Source organism: Arachis hypogaea, chromosome 18, assembly GCF_003086295.3.
Source record: "Arachis hypogaea cultivar Tifrunner chromosome 18, arahy.Tifrunner.gnm2.J5K5, whole genome shotgun sequence".
NCBI lineage: Eukaryota > Viridiplantae > Streptophyta > Magnoliopsida > Fabales > Fabaceae > Arachis > Arachis hypogaea.
Genome location: NC_092053.1, coordinates 82914945 through 82935446, shown reverse-complemented (window position 1 = coordinate 82935446; position 20502 = coordinate 82914945). Strand labels below are relative to the sequence as shown.

Below are 20502 nucleotides of genomic sequence, written 5' to 3'. Positions count from 1 at the left end.
ACTATTTGTTCCACTGACCCACTAACTGTTTGATATATTCTATCACTCACACTAACAGCATTTCTGCAGAAAATACTGTCTGCATCTACCCTTCTTGCTTTTGCCTTGTTGGTTGTATGACAGGTAGAAGAAGCGGGGCTTCAACTTCCTTTGATTCTGAACCTGAGAGGACATTCCTTAGATTAAGGAGGGAAGCAAGAGGGAAGAGAGTAGTTAGTGCTGAGGAAGAGGAATAGTATTTTGAACTAGACATGGATGAGAATATGGAGAAACATCATGAAGAAGAGGCTCACAACCATGGCAGAGAAGGTCCAGCGCATCATGCTGGGCAAGAAATAAGAGTTCTAGGATCCTACATCAATCCAAACCCAGGAAACTGTGGAAGTAGCATCCAAAAACCAACCATACATGCCAACAACTTTGAACTAAAGCCACAGCTCATCACCCTTGTTCAGAATAATTGTTCATTCGGAGGAAGTGTTCAAGAAGATCCCAATCAACATCTAACCACCTTCCTGAGGATATGTGACACTGTGAAGTCTAATGGTGTTCATCCTGACACCTACAGACTACTTCTATTCCCCTTCTCACTCAAGGACAAGGCATCTAAATGGCTGGAATCTTTCCCGAAAGAGAGCTTAACAACCTGGGAAGATGTGGTAAACAAATTCTTGGCGAGATTCTATCCTCCTCAAAGAATCAAAAGGTTGAGAGCTGAGGTTCAAATTCAGGCAGCAAGATGGTGAGACTCTATATGAAGCATGGGAGAGATTCAAAGACTTGACAAGAAGATGCCCGCCAGATATGTTCAATGAATGGGTGCAGCTGCACATTTTCTATGAAGGTCTTTCTTATGAATCAAAGAAGGTAGTAGAGCACTCATCCGAGGGATCTCTGAACAAGAAGAAGACCATTGAAGAAGCCATAGATGTCATTGAGACTGTAGCTGAGAATGACTACTTCTATGCTTCTGAAAGAGGCAACATTAGAGGAGTGATGGAGCTAAACAATGTGGATGCACTGCTAGCTCAAAATAAGATGATTACCAAGCAATTGGCTGACCTCACCAAGAAGATAGAGAGGAATCAAGTAGCAGCAATCACCACTTCAGCAGCAACTCAAGAAGGAGTGAATGAAGAAGCAGAGGGTAGTCAGGAGCAAGCCAACTACATTGGAAATTCACCTAGGCAGAACCATGACCCATACTCCAAAACGTATAATCCTGGGTGGAGGAACCACCCAAACTTTGGGTGGGGAAATCAACAAGACCAAGGCCAAGATCAGAGATGCCACAACCCCAACAATAATGCAGCTCACCAACATCCCACACAGAGATCATATCAGCACTCACCTAACAACACATCTCAACATCCATACCAAAGCCAAAATGGCCCTTCTCATCCCTCCAATCTCAACTCTCCATCATCGAAAGAAAGACTATCAAGGATTGAGACTCTACTTGAAGGCATATGCAAGGAAATCCAAGATAGTAAGGTGTTCCGTGAGGAAATGCGATCCAACATACAGAATCAAGACGCTGCCATTGATAAACCCATATTTCATGAGTTCTTTTGTGCTTAATTTGAGTGATTTATACAATCCTTCACCTACTTATTCACATTAATTGTATGGTTTCACTTTTCCTTCCTTATTATGTCATATTGTGAAAAGCATGTTTCCTAAGCTTTAAAATTAATTAATTTAATTACCTTTATTTCCATTCGATATCGTGATTAGTGTGTTGAGTAGTTTCAGATTTTCTAAGGCAGAATGACTTAAAGGATGGAAAAGAAAACATACTAAAATGGAAGGAGAAAGCAAAACAGAGCTTTAAGGAAACTGGTATCCACACGATCGCATGGACGACGCGATCGCGTGCCAAGCACGAATCAGCAGTGACGCGGCCGCATGACTGACGCAACCGCGCACCTTAAGCAGAATGCATATGACACGATCGCATGACTGACGCGACCGCGTGGCAAGGAAAGGCTCCAAATGACGCGACCGCGTGACAGAGGCCACGTATCAGAATTTACAGAATACACCCCCAGCGAATTCTGAAGCCCTTTTTGGCCCAAATCCAAGTACAGACAGCATAGACCAGAGGTTATAAAGTGTGGGAATGCACCCATTCAAGGGAGCTCGCATATTTTACCTTTCAATGATTTAGATTTAGTTGAGAGGGAGATCTTCTCTCTCTCTCTTTTAGGATTTAGGATTTCTTCTTGTTTTAAGAGTAACTCTGGATCCCAGGTTTAATGTTCTTTGATTTTAGTTTTACTTCTATTCATTTATTCCAACATTTGAATTGATTATTATAATTTGATTTAAGAATTCTTCCATGTTACAGACTGTTATTTGAATTAATGATAATTGAGGTATTTTTAGTTCATGATTGTTCTCTTCGATTTAAGTTACCATCACTTCCCATCTAAGGATATTTTTATTATTCCAGCAATTTTACTTTTTCCCCTTTTGGTTCTGGTTAAGAATTTAGTAACTCAACAGTTATTAAACTCAACATAATTGATAATCGTTATCTTGCTAATTGAGCTGAACTTAAGCAATCCCAACCTTTTCTTAGGAAATAAATAGGATTCAAAGGTCAATTTAATTAGTCCATTGACTTTCCCTTGCCCTAGTACAGGTTGATCAAGTGGAGTTTAGATTCAACTTTCATTATAGTTGAGAGAGATAACTACGTTGGACCTCCAACTTCTCTTACCTTGCCAAAAGTCTGCTTTATAGTATTTATTTATTTTAATTGCCATTTACTTTACTTGTCATTTAAATTACTTGATTCTCATCTTCTAAACCCCGATTACAACCTTTATAGCCAATAGTAAGAACATACTTCCTCGCAGTTCCTTGAGAAGACGACCCGAGGTTTGAATAATCGGTTAACAATTTCTAAAGGGGTTTGTTACTTGTGACACCCAAAACGTTTTTATGAAGGGATTTTTGTCGGTTTCGAGACTATATCTACAACACGACTGTTTCTATGAATCTCTTTACTGGTAAAAATCCTCTCGTCAAAATGGCGCCGTTGCCGGGGAACTGCTAACGTGTGCCTTATTATTGGTTATTGTAAATATTTTTTTTCTTTTGCTTGTCTATTTATTTTTGTTTTTCCTTTTTATCTTTATTTGCTGCTATGAATTCTCAACCCTCTCGCTTTGAGTTTGGTTCTAATGTTGTTAAAGGAAATAGAAGTTACAGCAGGAATGTGCATCAAGGTCAAACCAATCAAGGATGGATAGAACCAAGAGGATCTAATCAACCCTTTTGGCAGCAACACCCTCCGAGATATCCTGGACAAAGACCATTCCACAATGCATACACAGCTGAAAGACATGGTGGACAACTTTGTAACTACCAACAAGCCCCACCCCGTACATATAAACCACCCTTTCAACATAACCTTGAACCACCACACTCACAAGCTTCTCTTCACCATTCGCCACCATATGATCCATCCTTACCCCAATACCAATCCAATCGCTCCCAATCACCACCACTTTCCTTTGTAGCATGTCCAAGTCCAGCATCCCGAGAAGCAGAGGATCGCCTAAGGGAAACAGTAATTAAATTTCAAACAACCATCAAACAACTGGAGCAAGCGATGATTCAATGGGCTTCTTGGCGCACAAATACACAAGGATCAACCACAGCTCCATGTGGACAGCCCAATGAAGAGCAGAGCATGAAGGAAGTGCCAAAAACTCCAGTGGACAAGACAGAGCATGAATTTGTACTGGAACAATTAGAAGAAGCTGTCTTTGTTCAAGAAGAAAAGTTGGTTGAAGACCTAGGAGATGCTGAACTTCCATGGGAATCCAGAATTAAGGAAAACTCCATCCAGGATGCTACAGTTGATGCTAAGGAGGATACTGTATAATCTCCAAGGCAAGTCGTTTATGAATAATCAGACGGAATAATCCAAGAAGCAATTTCCCTTGATGATAATGCTCACAAGTCTAGCTCTCTTGGTGATGAACTTGCATCCGCAAGTGAATTCTCTAAGATAGAAGAATCTTCCCCAAGTGAATATGAAGATGGTGCAGAGGTAGATTTCTCTCAACCTTCAATCTATGACTCAAGTGATGAGGAAGACACAGAAGACTTTGACCAGGACATAGATACAATTGAAGATCTTTGCAAAGAAGTGGAGGAATTCACAGAAGAGCACAAGGAAACAGAACTTGCAGAACCATCAAAAACACCTATCCCAAGGCCATTACCACCTAATACAAGCTTCAAGTGGGTACAATCATTAACTTATAACTTTACTTATTCACTTGAATATGGTTTGCTTGAAACAGATGGCCAGCTTAGAACTCTCTGTGGCTTTAAGAGTAAGAGGAAAATGGCTCGTACTCAGAGCTGGTGCACAAGGTTCAATAAGGTTCCATGCTTCACTTCGAAGTACACGGATTGGTATCATGCTCAATCACATAGATCACGGAAAATGTTTGGTCACCAAGATGAGATTCTACTTTTTAACCCGCCCGAATGGAGACATGTAGATCAAGACGGAGGCGAATTTAAAAGCAAGGCTTTGAATCCTGGAGTTTATTCTGACATTTGTCATCCCGGGAGCCTAAAAATATATTTAAAACTGTTCAGAAGCTTTGCGTGCTTGGTTTGGGACCCCGGAGGCTATTGGCATTCCAAGCACCGGTGGAGATTTTTGGACGAATTTAAAAATAAGCCACCATAACAGGATACTCCTCCAATGTCCAACTTAAGGACTTTAACTAAAAGTGCTAGGTGGGAGACAACCCACCATGGTATGGTCGCTTCTTTTTCAATTTATTTTTTTTAATTGCTTTCATTTTGCCTTTTTCATTTTAATTTATTAAACCTGGAATCATGCATAGCATTCATGTTAATCATTGCATTCTGCATTTTTCATGCATATAAAAAAAAAAAGAGGGTGCACGACGCGACCGCATGACCCATGCGATCGCGCCATATCGCGGAAAACACCACCCGCGCGACTGCGTGACCCATGCGGCCGCGTGATATATATATCGGCGTAAGGATCCAATGAACAGAAAGTTAGGCTGGAATCGTGCGGCCTTTGTGCGTTTCGCACAAATTGACCCACGCGATCGCATGCCCCATGCGATCGCGTCCCTTGCACAATACCAATCCAACGCGACCGCGTGAGCGACGCGATCGCGTCGCATGGATTGCACATCACCCCAAAAGGAGACAGAGAGTTGCGCTAAAACGGCGCTGGAGTCGTGCATTTAGCACAAATTCCAGTGACGCGATCGCGCGACCCACGCAATCGCGTCACCCTTCTTTTCCCCCTCTCATGCGATCGCGCACTCCACGCGATCGCGTCACTTCCATTTTCACCCCAACCACGCGACCGCGTGCCCCACGCGGCCGCGTGGATTCGAAAATATAACCCCCCAGCCCGCGAACCCTATCAGTTGCGAGCCCCCCACCCCCAACCCTCTTCTCCCTCTCTGCTCTCTCTCCCTCCAACCACCACCCAGCACCACCCAGCCGCCACCGCCGACCACCCAGACGCCGTCGCAACCCGGACGCCGCCGACGCAACCCCCTCCCCTCCCTTCTTCTCCCTTCTTCCTCTCTCCTCCCCTCTCCACCACTGCCTCCGCGACCACCGCCCCACCGCCGGCCACCCAGCTGCGCCCCTGACGTCGGGATTTTTGCCAGTAAAGAATGTCATAAAAACAATCGCGTTGTAGATATTGTCTCTAAACTGTCAAAAATCCCTTCGTACAAACTTTTTGGTTGTCACAAGTAACAAACCCCTTTGAAATTGATAACCGAGTATTCAAACCTCGGGTCGTCTTCTCAAGGAATTGCAGGGAAGTATCTTCTTATTATTGGTTATGAAGATTGTAAATTGGGGGTTTTGGAAGTTTGGGCAATGCGCATAGGTATATTTTCGAGCAATAAAAATAAATAAATAACTGTAAAATAAACTCTTGGCAAGGTATGAGAACCGGAAATCCTGTCCTTGTTATCCTTATCAGATGTGATGAGAATTGGATTTTAATCCCACATAGTTAAGTCAAGTGGACTAATTAGCTTGATTCTCAAGTCCTAGTCAATTCCTATGGAGAGACTAGTGTTAGAGCAATCCTAGCTAAAGCAAAATCAGCCAATTTCAACCACTCCTGAGTTTGACAACTCAAGTGTTACCAATTACCTAACCAAAGCCAAAAGGGAAGAAAGTCTACTTGAATGAAAATAATTTGGATAAACACAGAGCATTAATAAATTAAAGAGAGCAATCATAAGTCTGAAATACCTCAAATAACATTAATTCAAAGAGAAATCTGTAACATAGAAGAATTCATAAATAAAATTGGGAAAATAATAAAAATAAAGAACCTGGGATTGAGAGCTACTCCTAAAACTAAGAGAAATCCTAAATCCTAATCCTAAGAGAGAGGAGAGAACCTCTCTCTTTAAAAACTACATCTACTCCTAAAATTGTGAATTATGAGAGCCTCCTCATGAATGGATGCATTCCCCCACTTTATAGTCTCTAATTTGTGTTTTCTGGGCCACAAACTGGGTCAAAAACAGTCCAGAATTTGCTGGGTTTGAATTTTGCCACGCTGGATTTCCGTCATTGCGACGCGGCCGCATGGATCACGCGGTCGCGTCGCCTAGCGTCAGGGAAACTATAACATATTATATATCAAATTGAAGCCTCGGACATTAGCTTTCCAACGCAACTAAAACCGCGTCGTTTAGACCTCTGTAGCTAAAGTTATAGCTGTTTGAGTGCAGAGAGGTCAGGCTGGACAGCTTAGCAATTTCTCCAACTTCTTGCATTCCTTCCACTTTTGCATGCTTTCGTCCCATCCTCCAAGCCATTCCTGCCTTATAATATCTGAAAACACTTAACACACATATCAAGGCATCTAATGGTAATAGGAGAGGATTAATAATAAGCAAATATAAGATCAAAGAAGCATGTTTTCAATCAAAACACATAATTAGGAAGGAAATATAAAACTATGCAAATAGTATGAATAAGTGGGTAAAGAGTTAATAAAAACTACTCAATTGAGTACCAGATAGACCATAAAATAGTGGTTTATCAACCTCCCCACGCTTAAACAATAGCATGTCCTCATGCTAAGCTCAAGAGAACTATAAAGAAATGAAGAGGAATGGTAGAACGTATGAAATGCAACCTATCTTATATGAATGCAACTACATGCAAAATGTTCTTACCTACTTGGTTAAAAGTAAACAAATCTTTTAAGAACAAATATGAACTGGATTTCACTAATTCAAATCATAAAAATGAAGTACAAATAGTCTTGCAAGAAGAAAATAGCTCATGAAAGCAGGGAACAAGGAATTGAGCATCGAACCCTCACTGGTAGTGTATACACTCTAATCACTCAAGTGTTTTTAGGGTCGATTCTCTCAATTCTCTACTAACCTTGCTTTCTAAGGCTTGCTCTTCATCTAACAATCAACATAAATTTAATGCACAAATACACATATCAAGAGGTCTTTTAAGGGTTGTAATGGGGTTAGGGTTAAGGTAGGATTGTATTTGGCCAAGTGGACTAAAATCTGAATCCTTAATTAACTTAAACTTTCCACCTAACTTAAACAATCCATGTAATCACAGTACAAAATCTAACTATCCATCAACCATGTTTTCCACATATTTATGCATTCTAATTTCAAGTACAATTCATATGCATTGTTTTCAACATTTACTTTGGGGCATTTTGTCCCCTTTTTCTTATTTGCTCTTTTTCCTCTTTTTTTTTATACATAATTTTTCTTTTTCTTTTATTTTTCTCAATGCATATGATTAAATTATTGGATGCATGAATCATGTCCTAAATATTTTTTTCACATTTTCAGAAAATTCTAACATACTCAATTCTCAAACCAATTGTTTCCAAATTCGCTTCCCCACACTTAATTTATGAGTACTCTCACTAGTCTAAGCTAACTAAGGATTCAAATTAAGGACATTATTATTTTCCGCTTAGAGTTAATGATGTGCTAAAGTAAGGAACAAAGGGGTATAATAGGCTCAAATTGGTTTGCAAAGGATAATGAAAGGTAAGGCCATATGGGTATGTAAGCTCAGTGAAACAAAGGCCTCAATCATGTAAGTGCATGCATACATTAAACCATGGAAATATAGAATTAAGCAAGACAAAGATCACAATTTTTGAGAGAAAAATACACACTAAAACAAAATTTTTGGTTGATAAAATGCAACCAATTCAAATAGGCTCAAAAAATCTCACAGGTTTTGTGTGTTCGAGCTCTAAACCATGTTCCAATATAATATTTTTTCAAATAAGTGTAACAAAAAATTTGATTCAAATTAGTGAAATACTTTAAAAGGTTTCTTGAAAAAGAAAATATTACTTTAATCAAGTGGTAAAATATGCAAAAATCAAACAAATATGCAAATGCAACAACTAATCTACAAAGAAAATTTAAACATTGGTGTTTGAGACAAGAAAGTACTTACCCATGGAGATCGGTATCAACCTCCCCACACTTAAAGATTGCACCGTCCTCGGTGCATGCTAAGATGTGCAGGTGGATGGGGGTTATGGTTTCTCAGCTGGGCTCTTTTTTTTGTTCCTTTCCTTGCCGGCGGTTTGGGAGTAGCTTTCTCCTTTCCTTCCTTGGTGGCCATCCTGAAGAAGGGAAGAGAAAGTAAATTAAATTCAAATAGATATATAGCAAGGAAGAGAATGGAAGAGTGGTGATGGATGCACATTAGGATGTAATTGACATTAACACATGCTCTCAAGTACATGTGAAAAGCCAGCAATAAAAAATAGCCAGTGCATCGAAAGATAAGTGGATGCAGGGTGTTTATTGGCATGCCGAAAAAGGGCATGAGTAGCATAGACCAAGCATTATTTGTAATAAATTACCATGTTTGTATTGACAATTATATTCAATTAAAATAGTAAAGGGGGTTTATGAAAAGCAAGCATTAAATAGTATAAAGTATAATAGAGAAGTGCATAATGCCATATGGGCTTTTTCACAAACACATAGCATGTATGGTAAATAATCTATTTGAAAGTATTAAATTGAACATGCAAGCATCCTTTAAAAAGTAATATATAATTGTCAAATAATCATGCAATAATCCACAATGACCCAAATAAAATTCCAACACCAGTGAAAATAATGCAATGAATGAAATATGCAAATAAATTAAATAAAATAGAATGGAAGTGAGAGAAAATAAGAAAAGATAAGAAGAATAAGGATTCGAAGAAGAAAAGATAAGAAAATTGGCACTAATCTGGATAGGTTGTGCGACGTTGGCGACGTGGTCGCGTGGGTGACGCGGTCGCGTGGTGCGCGATAAGGTTGGGTGACGCGGACGCGTGGGGCACGCGATCGCGTGACTCGATTTGTGCTAGTGGCGCGAGTGCAGCCTCGCGGTCGCACAACTCTCTGTTCAAAACTTAGTATTGCCAAAATCCAGGGTGACGCGGTCGCGTGGGGCATGCAATCGCGTGAGTGGCCTTATTTCCAATACGACACGGACGCGTGGGGCACGCGTTCGCGTGGGAGGGCTTGGGCTGCCAGTACGAGTCCAGCCCAACTCCAGCACAACTTTCGGCCATGCACCCTTTTTACGCCGATTTCAGGTCACGCGGCCGCGTGGGTGACGCGGTCGGGTGGGAGGCCAGTATTCCCCTGCGACGCGGACGCGTCAGCGACGCGGTCGCGTGGGACGAATTGTGGCACTGGCACGCCTCCAGCGCTAATAAAAGAATAGAAGAAGTGATAAATTTGAAATACCTCAATTGCATTAATAAAAGAAAATCAATCTAACATGGAAAAGTTCATAAATTAAATTGGAAAAATAAATAAAAAGAACATTGAACCTGATAAAAAAAGAAACAATCCTGAAGGTAAGAGAAATCTTAATCCTAAATCCTAAGAGAGAGGAGAGCACCTCTCTCTCTAAAAACTACATCTACTCCTAAAATTATGAATGAATGTTGTATGTATTGTTGTCTCATGAATGGATGCATTTCCCTACTTTATAGCCTCTAATCTGTGTTTTCTGGGCCGAGAACTGGGTCAGAAACAGCCCAGAATTCGCTGGTTGCGAATTAAAACACACTGATTTTTCGTCACTGCGATGCGTCCGCGTGGAGTACGCATTTGCGTCGCCTATCGTCAGAGCAACTATGGCATATTATATATCAAATCGAAGCCCCGAACGTTAGCTTTCCAACACAACTCGAATCGCATCATTCGGACCTCTGTAGCTAAAGTTATAGCTGTTTGAGTGCGAAGAGGTCAGGCTGAACAGCTTAGCAATTTCTCCAACTTCTTGTATTCCTTCCACTTTTGCACACTTCCTTTCCATCCTCTGAGTCATTCCTGCCCTGTAATCTCTGAAATCACTTAACACACATATCAAGGCATCTAATGGTAATAAGAGAGGATTAAACATAGGGAACTTAAGGCCAAAGAAGCATGTTTTCAATCAAAGCATATAATTAGGAAGGCAAATGTAAAACCATGCAAATAATATGAATAAGTGGGTAAAGAGTTGATAAAAACTACTCAATAGCATGATTGAGCTAGCCGGTGCCCCATGGAGGGACGATGATGTGACACCACCCCACCCAGACAACGACGACAAGGAGGTTACTATTCCGTGGGGTACATGGGTGCACGAGAAGCCCCCATCCAGACGCCGCTCTCGAGCTAGAGCAGCAGTAGAGGCAGCTAGACCTTCATCCTCTATAGCAGCGGCAGGTGATGACATGTCATCATCTCATATTTTTCTATGCTTTTTCATATAAGAAATTGATGATTAGTGCTTAAATATTGCATTCTTTTGTGCTTAAATGATATATTTCTTTGATCTTTTGATTTTATAAATTTTGTAGGAAATAAGTAGAAAAAGAAGCAAATTAGCACAAAATCAGCTCAAAAAAAGAAAAGAAGAATTTTGGGGCACACTTTGAAGTTTGAGCACGCTTTGGAACCTTAGGCCATGATTTTAAAAGCGTGGCCCATGACCATGAAGCCTTGGCATATGCATTAATGCTTATGCATGCATTAATAATTAATAACCATGCTATTTCATTATGATGAATTATCATGCATTAATGCTTATGTATGCATGCATTTAATTATTTATGCAATGCATGAACGCATTAGCATTATTAACTAAGGCCAATGAAAGCATGCATGCATGAAATATTTAATTACTAATTCTAATTGACCAAGGCATTAAATAAATGAATGCTTTAACGTTAATGCATTAGCATTATTAATTAAAGCCATACATTTCTAATGCAATTGGCAAATGAACAAATAAAACTTACATTAATGCATTGCATTACTAAGTAATATAATAAGCATGTAATACATTAGCATTCATTAAAGAGAATGCTACCTTCAAACATGGAAATGAACATGAAAGCATCAAGTGTTCATTAAAGTGAATGCTACGCTCAATAAAGTGAGTGTTTTCGGGCTTTTCTTTAAGCTTTGTCCCAGCAACGTTCAATCACTAGTGGAGGACCAAGGGAAATCAAGAAGCCACGTTCAATAAAGTGAACTAAGCATTCACTAAATGAATGCTAGGCAAGGAAAATATGCCCAATAAGGCACGCACCACAAGGAACAACATTCACTCGAGTGAATGTAGCGTTCACTAATTGAACGCTATGAGGCGCCAGATTTGAGCACGTGAAGGGAACGCCCAAGGCAAGTGAACGAGGAGTTCACTAATCCAACGGAACGCTATACTGGGAGCCTAACCAAGCCACTCCTTATCCATTTATTCAAGGCCAAATCCAAATCAACAAAAGTCCCAAAGCAAGCAGAGCCCAACATTATCACTCAAAGGAACAAAGATAAGCTAGATTAGGAATTTCATTTGTAATTTGTTTTCAATTTTAATTTCATTTCATTTTGTAAAGCCTATATAAAGGCATCAATATTATTTCATAAAGAGAGGCTGGCTCTGCTAGAGAGCAATAGGAGTAGGAGTAGGATAGAATACAAAACTCTCTTTGATACACATTTATTTTTCTGTACTTTACATTTCAAGTGTTGAATTCAATTGAGTTTATGCAATTTACATCTTCCTGTAATTCTGTTCTTCTTCAATTTCACAGTTTCGATTTCATTTAGCTTGATTTACTCTTCTACACTTCTATTTCTCTGCAAATTTACATTCTGCTACTTTACATTTGAGCTTGATGTGATCTGAATTTATTTTTCATGCAATTTAAATCTTCAATTGTTCTAAGCTTTGTTCTACTTCTTCATTTAATTTCCAGCACCCAGCCCCCTTTACATTTGCTGCAATCTACACTTCTTGTTCTTTAATATTTTGTCAATTTATTTCCTGCAAGTTAGATCTTCTGCAATTTACTTTTTTTACTATTTAATCTTTTGTCCAATTTACATTCTGCAATTTATAATTTCTGCAATTTACTTTCTGTTGGCTACATTTCATTCAACTCACCAATGTTAGCTTGACTAAACTAATCACCTCACTAAAGTTGCTTGATCCATCAATTCCTGTGGGATCGACCTCACTCTTGTGAGTTATTACTACTTGATGCGACCCGGTACACTTGCTAGTGAGTTTGTTTGGAAATCTAATTTTCACCCATCAAGTTTTTGGCGCCGTTGCCGGGGATTGATTGAGATCGACAATGATTAAGTGGGTGAGAAGTCTAGATTAAGCATTTTCTTTGTTTTTGTTTTCTGATTTAAACTGACACCAAGGTGTTTGAGTTATTGCCTCACTAAGAAATTTTTCTCTGTGGCATGAATTTCAATTTTCGTTGGTTATGTGTTTTACAAAATTCAAATGGAGTTCAACTCATCTTATAATCAAACAGATTTTATGGGATATTACCCACCATCACCAATCTCTAATGGTGGCTGGGAATATCACCAAGAAAATACAAATTCTGAGCACTCCAATCATTGGAGATATGCTTCAGAACCACAAGATGAGCAAGAGAATCATATGGGATATTTGCCACCACAACAAAATTATTCAAGTCATTATTCTAATGGTGGCTGGGAAAATCACCAAGAATCAACAGATTATGAGCAATCCAACCAATGGGGATATGCTAATCAAGACAATTCCATGGAATACTACCCAACAGCTCAAAATAATTCATGTTATTATGCTAATGGTGGATGGGAGTATCAACAAGGAATAAACAAGTATGAACACCTCCCAGAGCCACAAGATGATTCATACAGGTATAACAACCACTCAGATTATGACTGAGAGGGTCAAAATCAAAGAGATATTGGTGATCCATACTTGGTTTATCAAGAGACATCATCACTAGAGTGTGCTTTCGATGAATTCATGCAAGACTGTCCCCCAATGCCACAAAATGAACCATATTGTGATGAATTCTACAATGATTCACATTGTGGATGGGAGGATCAAAACTATAAAGCATTTGATAGTTCATACTCCATTAATCAAGAGCCATCATCACTTGAGCAAACCTTCAATTCATTCATGCTAAATTGTCCAACCTCACCTCCCAATTTTCCACTTAAAAATTTTTTATCACTTGATTTAGCCTCAACAAAAAGCCTCTCTCAAGATCCATACAACTCACCTCACCAACCACAAGATTCATTTCACTACACAGAAGACTCATTTCAACATTCACAAAATTCATTCCACAACTCACAAGATTCATTCCATACTACTCAAAACAACATCACCACAACACATCTATGTCCATAAAATTTCTCTCAACCTTCATCCCTTGAGCTAGCATTTGAACAATACTTGCAAACATCCATAGACTCTTGGAAAGAACAACAAGCCCTCTGCAATAAGATGGATAGATATTTGGAGCAAGTAAGGAGAAACAAAGAATTGCTAAGCATGGAAGATGAAGATCAATTGGTGGATGTGAAGGAAGAAGTAGAAGAGCAAGATGAAGAGGTCTCTGTGTCAAGTGAATTTTCAGTGAAGAAAGAGGAGGTGGTGGAGGAATTTAAACCTGAACGTGCATATCCACCAAAGCCACTTGAGATGACAAGGGAACATGGAAACTCACAACCCCCACAAACTTCCCTGAACCAAAGATTCTCAACACTTGAATCTGTGATTGAAAGATATGAAAAGGAGATGAAGAAATCTTGGGAAGATCAACAAAGCTCCTCTATGAAAGTGCTATTAAGACAAATGTTGAGTGTAAAGGAGGAAGTGAAGGAACAAGAAAGTGAGGAAGACAATCAAGAAAGCTCATACTCAAGTAAAGCAGAGAATTACATAGATGAAGGGCTCATGGAACAACCAATTCAAAAGGCTTTTAATGAAGAAAACACTCCAACAATCATACAACCACCAAGTATTGATATCCAAGAAGTGAAGGCAACTATCAAGAGCACCAATCCTACCCCTAATCTAGCAAGCAAGCTCAATCAAGCCATTAACAAAAGGAAGCTTGCTGAGGAGAGACCAAGACAGGGGACAATAGCTGAATCTTCTGCCCCTTGAGGTCATTCCTCTTAACAAACTAGAAAAAGAGGAAGAAAGTGAAGAACAACATGTCAAGCTAATGACACTAAAAGAGCGCTTGTTGGGAGGCAACCCAACCGTTGGTAACATTTCATTGTTTTGCTTTGTTTACTCTCTCTGTCTGCTTTGTTTATTTTCTTTCTCTGCTTTGTTTAATTTTAATAAATTGGCATATGATTACATTCTAAGTTTGGTGTTACCCTGGAACAATCTATTTTCAATCTTTATGGATAATTGCACCAATTCTAAACTGAAAGTGTCACACTAAGTTTCTAAGTTTGGTGTGCCACATAATTTTCTGTGCAATAAATCCAGCAACACCACTTGTCTGTATAATCATAAAGCCTTTGCAGTATTAATTTTCTTTTGGTTTCACACTTTTTCATTCTCTTTAGTCATTTCTTTGTTTTTAGTGTTGTCTTTTAGTTTGCTCATTAACTGTTGTTGCTAATACCTCACCAAGAAATCCTGACTGTGACAAATTCTTCACTTGGTGATTGTGTTATTAGCATATAACAGTTCCATGTCTTTAGTTTTAGTTTAAATAAATTGACATATGGTTGTATTCTAAGTTTGGTGTTGCTATGCAACAAAATTTACTTCCAATCATTACTGGATACTTGCATTAATTCAAAGTGAAAGCGTCACACTAAGTTTGGTGTGCCACTCATTCTTTATGCAATGTATCATGCACACCTTCTTATGTTTGCAACCCCAATGTCTCTGTTTCTTGTGCCTTGATGGTTATTCTTAATTTTGCTTGCTTAAATACATGTATTACTAACATTTCATTGTGTAAGACACTCATGATCCATCTTAGCCCCATCACCATTATTCTGATTATTGCTTGAGGATTAGCAAGCATTCTGAGTTTGGTATGGGAAGGGGGAAGAATAGTAGGAAAAGGACAATAGTAGAGAAGATGAATTACAAGGTTGTAAAGTTCCTTTTCCTCTCATTTGTTTCTAGCACTTTAAATTGCATGATTATCTTTATCTTCTCTGTTTACATGTGTGTATGAATAAGCATAGCCTGAATTTTGATCTGTAACATGTTGCTATGCCACTATGACTACCAACTTGAGTTTTGTAAAGTTTAAAGTTGTAAAGTATCATGATCATAAAGAAACAAGGAATTAAAAGAGAACTTAGCATGTGCATACAAGTATTGGAAAGCTAGTATGGTTAATTGTTGCTCAGTTGCATTAGATTTTATTTAGTTGAAGTTTTCATCTAGGATATTTTGTGAAATCTTTGGAAATCATGAGAACCTTGAAGGAAGCAAATGCAAATAAGGCGAAAAAAGAAAAAGGGAAAGAATGAGAAAGTTGAAGGCTCTGAATACCAATGACAATTCATTTGTTAAGTACTTGTGGTGTTTATGTATCAGGCAAAAAGCTTGAAAATAAAACACTTAAAAGTCAAGGCTAGGCTCAAGTGCAAAAGCACTCCCTCAAAGCTCAAGGTTCTGAGCATCAACAATTAGAGAGTCAAGAAAAGAAACAAATGAGATTAATGAAGTCCTCTAATTCAATGCTTGTGGTGCTTATGTATCAAGTGTTAATGCTTGAAAACAAAGCATTTAGAATCGTAGCTTTGTTATCAACTCATGGGGTAAAGCACCTAAAAGAAGAAGCTATTAAGAGAATGAAAAGCTTATTTCAAGGAAGAAACATAAGGAAAAGATTTCATCAAATGAGCTAGATAGAAGCATCAATCATTTACATTTCTTTTGTGATTGTAGCATGCATAGAAAACTAGCCTACCATGAATATTAACTTGCCATTCTTCTCACCTTGGTTTGTCAAAATGTACTGCATGATTCTTTTCTTGCTTGGGGACAAGCAAGGTTTAAGATTGGTGTTGTGATGACATGTCATCATGTCATATTTTTCTATGCTTTTTCATACAAGAAATTGATGATTAGTGCTTAAATATTGCATTCTTTTGTCCTTAAATGATACATTTCTTTGATCTTTTGATTTTATAAATTTAGTGGGAAATAAGTGGAAATAGAAGCAAAATAGCACAAAATCAGCTCAAAAGAAGAAAATAATAATTTTAGGACACACTTTGAAGTTTGAACACGCTTTGAAACCTTAGGCCACGCTTTTAAAAGCGTGTCCTATGACTATGAAGCCTTGGATATGCATTAATGATTATGCATCCATTAATAATTAATAACCATGCTATTTCATTATCATGAATAATCATGCATTAATGCTTATGTATGCATGCATTTAATTATTTATGTAATGCATGAACACATTAGCATTATTAACTTAGGCCAATGAAAGCATGCATGCATGAAATATTTAATTACCACTGCTAATTGACCAAGGCGTTAAATGAATGAATGCTTTAACTTTAATGCATTAGCATTATTAATTAAAACCAAACATTTCTAATGCAATTGGCAAATGAATAAATAAAGCTTACATTAATGCATTGCATTACTAAGTAATATAATAAGCATGTAATACATTAGCGTTCATTAAAGAGAATGCTACCTTCAAACATGGGAATGAACATGAAAGCATCAAGCGTTCATTAAAGTGAATGCTACGCTCAATAAAGTGAGCATTTTCGGCTTTTCTTTAAGCCTTGTCCCAGCAACGTTCAATCACTAGTGGAGGACCAAGGGAAATCAAGAAGCCACGTTCAATAAAGTGAACTCAGTGTTCACTAAATGAATGCTAGGCAAGGAAAATATGCCCACCAAGGCGCGCACGACAAGGAACAATGTTCACTCGAGTGAACGTAGCGTTCACTAATTGAACTCTATGAGGCACCAGATTTGAGCACGTGAAGGGAACGCCCAAGGCAAGTGAACGTGGAGTACACTAATCCAACAGAATGCTCCACTGGGACCCTAACCAAGCCACTCCTTATCCATTTATTCAAGGCCAAATCTAAATCAACCAAAGCCCCAAAGCAAGCAGAGCGCAACGTCATCACTCAAAGGCACAAAGAGATGCTAGATTAGGAATTTCATTTGTAATTTGTTTTCAATTTCAATTTCATTTTCATTTTCTAAAGTGATGAGCGGATAATTTATATGCTTTTTGGCATTGTTTTTACATAGTTTTTAGTATGATTTAGTTAGTTTTTAATATAATTTTATTAGTTTCTAAATAAAAATCACATTTCAGCACTTTACTAGGAGTTTGGGTATTTTTCTGTGATTTCAGGTAATTTCTGAAGAAGGACTACATATGCTGTTGGATTCTGACCTCCCTATACTCGAAGTGGATTTTCTGGAGCTACAGAAACCCAATTGGTGCACTCTTAATTGCGTTGGAAAGTAGACATCCAGGGCTTTCCAGCAATATATAATAGTCCATACTTTGCCCGAGTTTAGACGACGCAAACTGGTATTTAACGCCAGCTTTCTGCCCTATTCTGGCGTTAAACGCCAGAAACAAGTTGCAAAGCAGAGTTAAACGCCAGAAACAAGTTACAAACTGGCATTTAACGCCAAGGAAGACCTCTACACGTTAAAGCTTCAATGCTCAGCCCAAGCACACACCAAGTGGGCACGGAAGTAGATTTCTGCATCATTTACTTATTTCTGTAACCCTAGTAACTAGTTTAGTATAAATAGAACTTTTTACTATTGTGTTAGAGATCTTTTGATCATCCTTGATCAGGGATCGGTCTTTCTCCCTATTTTCGAATTCATATGCCATTTGGGGAGGCTGGCCATTCGGCCATCCTTAGACCTTGTTCTTATGTATTTTCAACGGTAGAGTTTCTACACACCATAGATTAAGGTGTGGAGCTCTGCTATTCCTCATGAATTAATGCAAAGTACTATTTTTTTTCTATTCAACTCAAGCCTATTTCTTCTCTAAGATATTCATTCGCACATAAGAACATGATGAATGTGATTATTATGTGACGCTCATCACCATTCTCACTTATGAACGCGTGCCTGACAAACACTTCCGTTCTACATGAAAGCAAGCTTGAATGCATATCTCTTAGCCTCCTGATTTACGATAAGAGTCTTCGTGGTATAGGCTAGAATTATTGGCGGCCATTCTTGAGATCCGGAAAGTCTAAACCTTGTCTGTGGTATTCCGAGTAGGATCTGGGAAGGGATGGCTATGACGAGCTTCAAACTTGCGAGTGCTGGGCGTAGTGACAGACGCAAAAGGATCACTAGATCCTATTCCAGCGGGATCGAGAACCGACAGATGATTAGCCATGCGGTGACAGTGTATTTGGACCATTTTCACTAAGAGGACGGGATGTAGCCATTGACAACGGTGATGCCCAACATACAGCTTGCCATGGAAAGGAGTATGAGTGATTGGATGAAAGCAGTAGGAAAGCAGAGGTTCAGAAGGAACAAAAGCATCTCCATATGCTTATCTGAAACTCTCACCAATGAATTGCATAAGTATCTCTATCCTATTTTATATTTTAATTATATTATAACTATCAATTCACCATAACCATTTGAATCCGCTTGACTGAGATTTTCAAGATGACCATAGCTTGCTTCAAGCCGACAATCTCCGTGGGATCGACCCTTACTCACGTAAGGTTTATTACTTGGACGACCCAGTGCACTTGCTGGTTAGTTGTGCGAAGTTGTGAAAAAGAACTAAGATTATGAACGTGCGTATTAAGTTTTTGGCGCCGTTACCAAAGAATGAACAATCACGATTTCGTGCACCATAAAGCCTATATAAAGGCATCAATTTCATTTCATAAAGAGAGGCTGGCACTGCTAGAGAGCAATAGGAGTAGGAGTAGGATAGAATAGAAAACTCTCTTTGATACACATTTATTTTTCTACACTTTACATTTCAAGTGTTGAATTCAATTGAGTTTACGCAATTTACATCTTCCTGCAATTCTGTTCTTCTTCAATTTCACAGTTTCATTTTCATTGAACTTGATTTACTCTTCTGCACTTTTATTTCTCTGCAAATTTACATTCTGCTACTTTACATTTGAGCTTGATGTGATCTGAATTTACTTTTCATGCAATTTAAATCATCAATTGTTCTAAGCTTTGATCTACTGATTCATTTAATTTCGAGCACCCAGCCCCCTTTACAGTTGCTGCAATCTATATTTATTGTTCTTTAATATTTTGTCAATTTACTTCCTGCAAGTTTGATCTTCTGCAGTTTACTTTTCTTGCTATTTAAGCTTCTATCCAATTTACATTCTGCAATTTATAATTTCTGCAATTTACTTTCTGTTGGCTACATTTCATTCAACTCACCAATGTTAGCTTGACTAAACTAATCACCTCACTAAAGTTGCTTGATCCATCAATCCCTGTGAGATCAACCTCACTCTTGTGAGTTATTACTACTTGATGCGACCCGGTACACTTGCCAGTGAGTTTATGTGGAAATCTAATTTTCACCCATCAGCAGGACCTTCTTCTTCTTCAGCAGCAGTAGCATCTTTACCACCACCACCAGCACCCGAGCCGACATATCAGCTAGTACAACACCTGTTTCGCTTCATGGAGCGTAGCGAGCATCGTATCATGCGACGTCTCGATCGCATAGACCAGGTGTTTGTATCACAGGGCATTGAGCTACCCCCTCTCCCCGACTCTCCCACTTCCAACGCGGAGGATCACGAAGCAGAGCACGAGGAGGAGCATGTTGAGGAGCCGGTTCAGCAGGAGGTACCTCCACAGACGCAGGCTACTCAGGAGACCCAGCAGCCTCCCGAGGGGCTAGTGCCCCAGACAGTGCCCCAGCCGTAGCCAGATGCGACTGTTGATCCTCACCATGAGCCCGATTAGTAGCATTGAGGACGATGCTTCATCTTATGTGTGGGGAGGTCACCGTCGTCGCCGTCGGTGGATTTGGTGAACATTTTCGGACACTATCACTTAGTTCATTTTATTTTGCTTTATTTTGAACTATTTTGGGATTATTGTACATATTTGCTATTGTGGATATTTTTAGTTTGG

General features: G+C 38.9%; 1 non-coding gene across 1 annotated transcript; it reads right to left on the bottom strand.

Annotated features, from left to right (window-relative positions):
* Positions 1-704: 704 nt before the first annotated feature.
* On the bottom strand, positions 705-809 carry LOC112773422 (small nucleolar RNA R71). Its single transcript, XR_003187973.1, has one exon. It is a non-coding gene; the product is annotated as a small nucleolar RNA R71 (small nucleolar RNA).
* Positions 810-20502: the final 19693 nt, after the last annotated feature.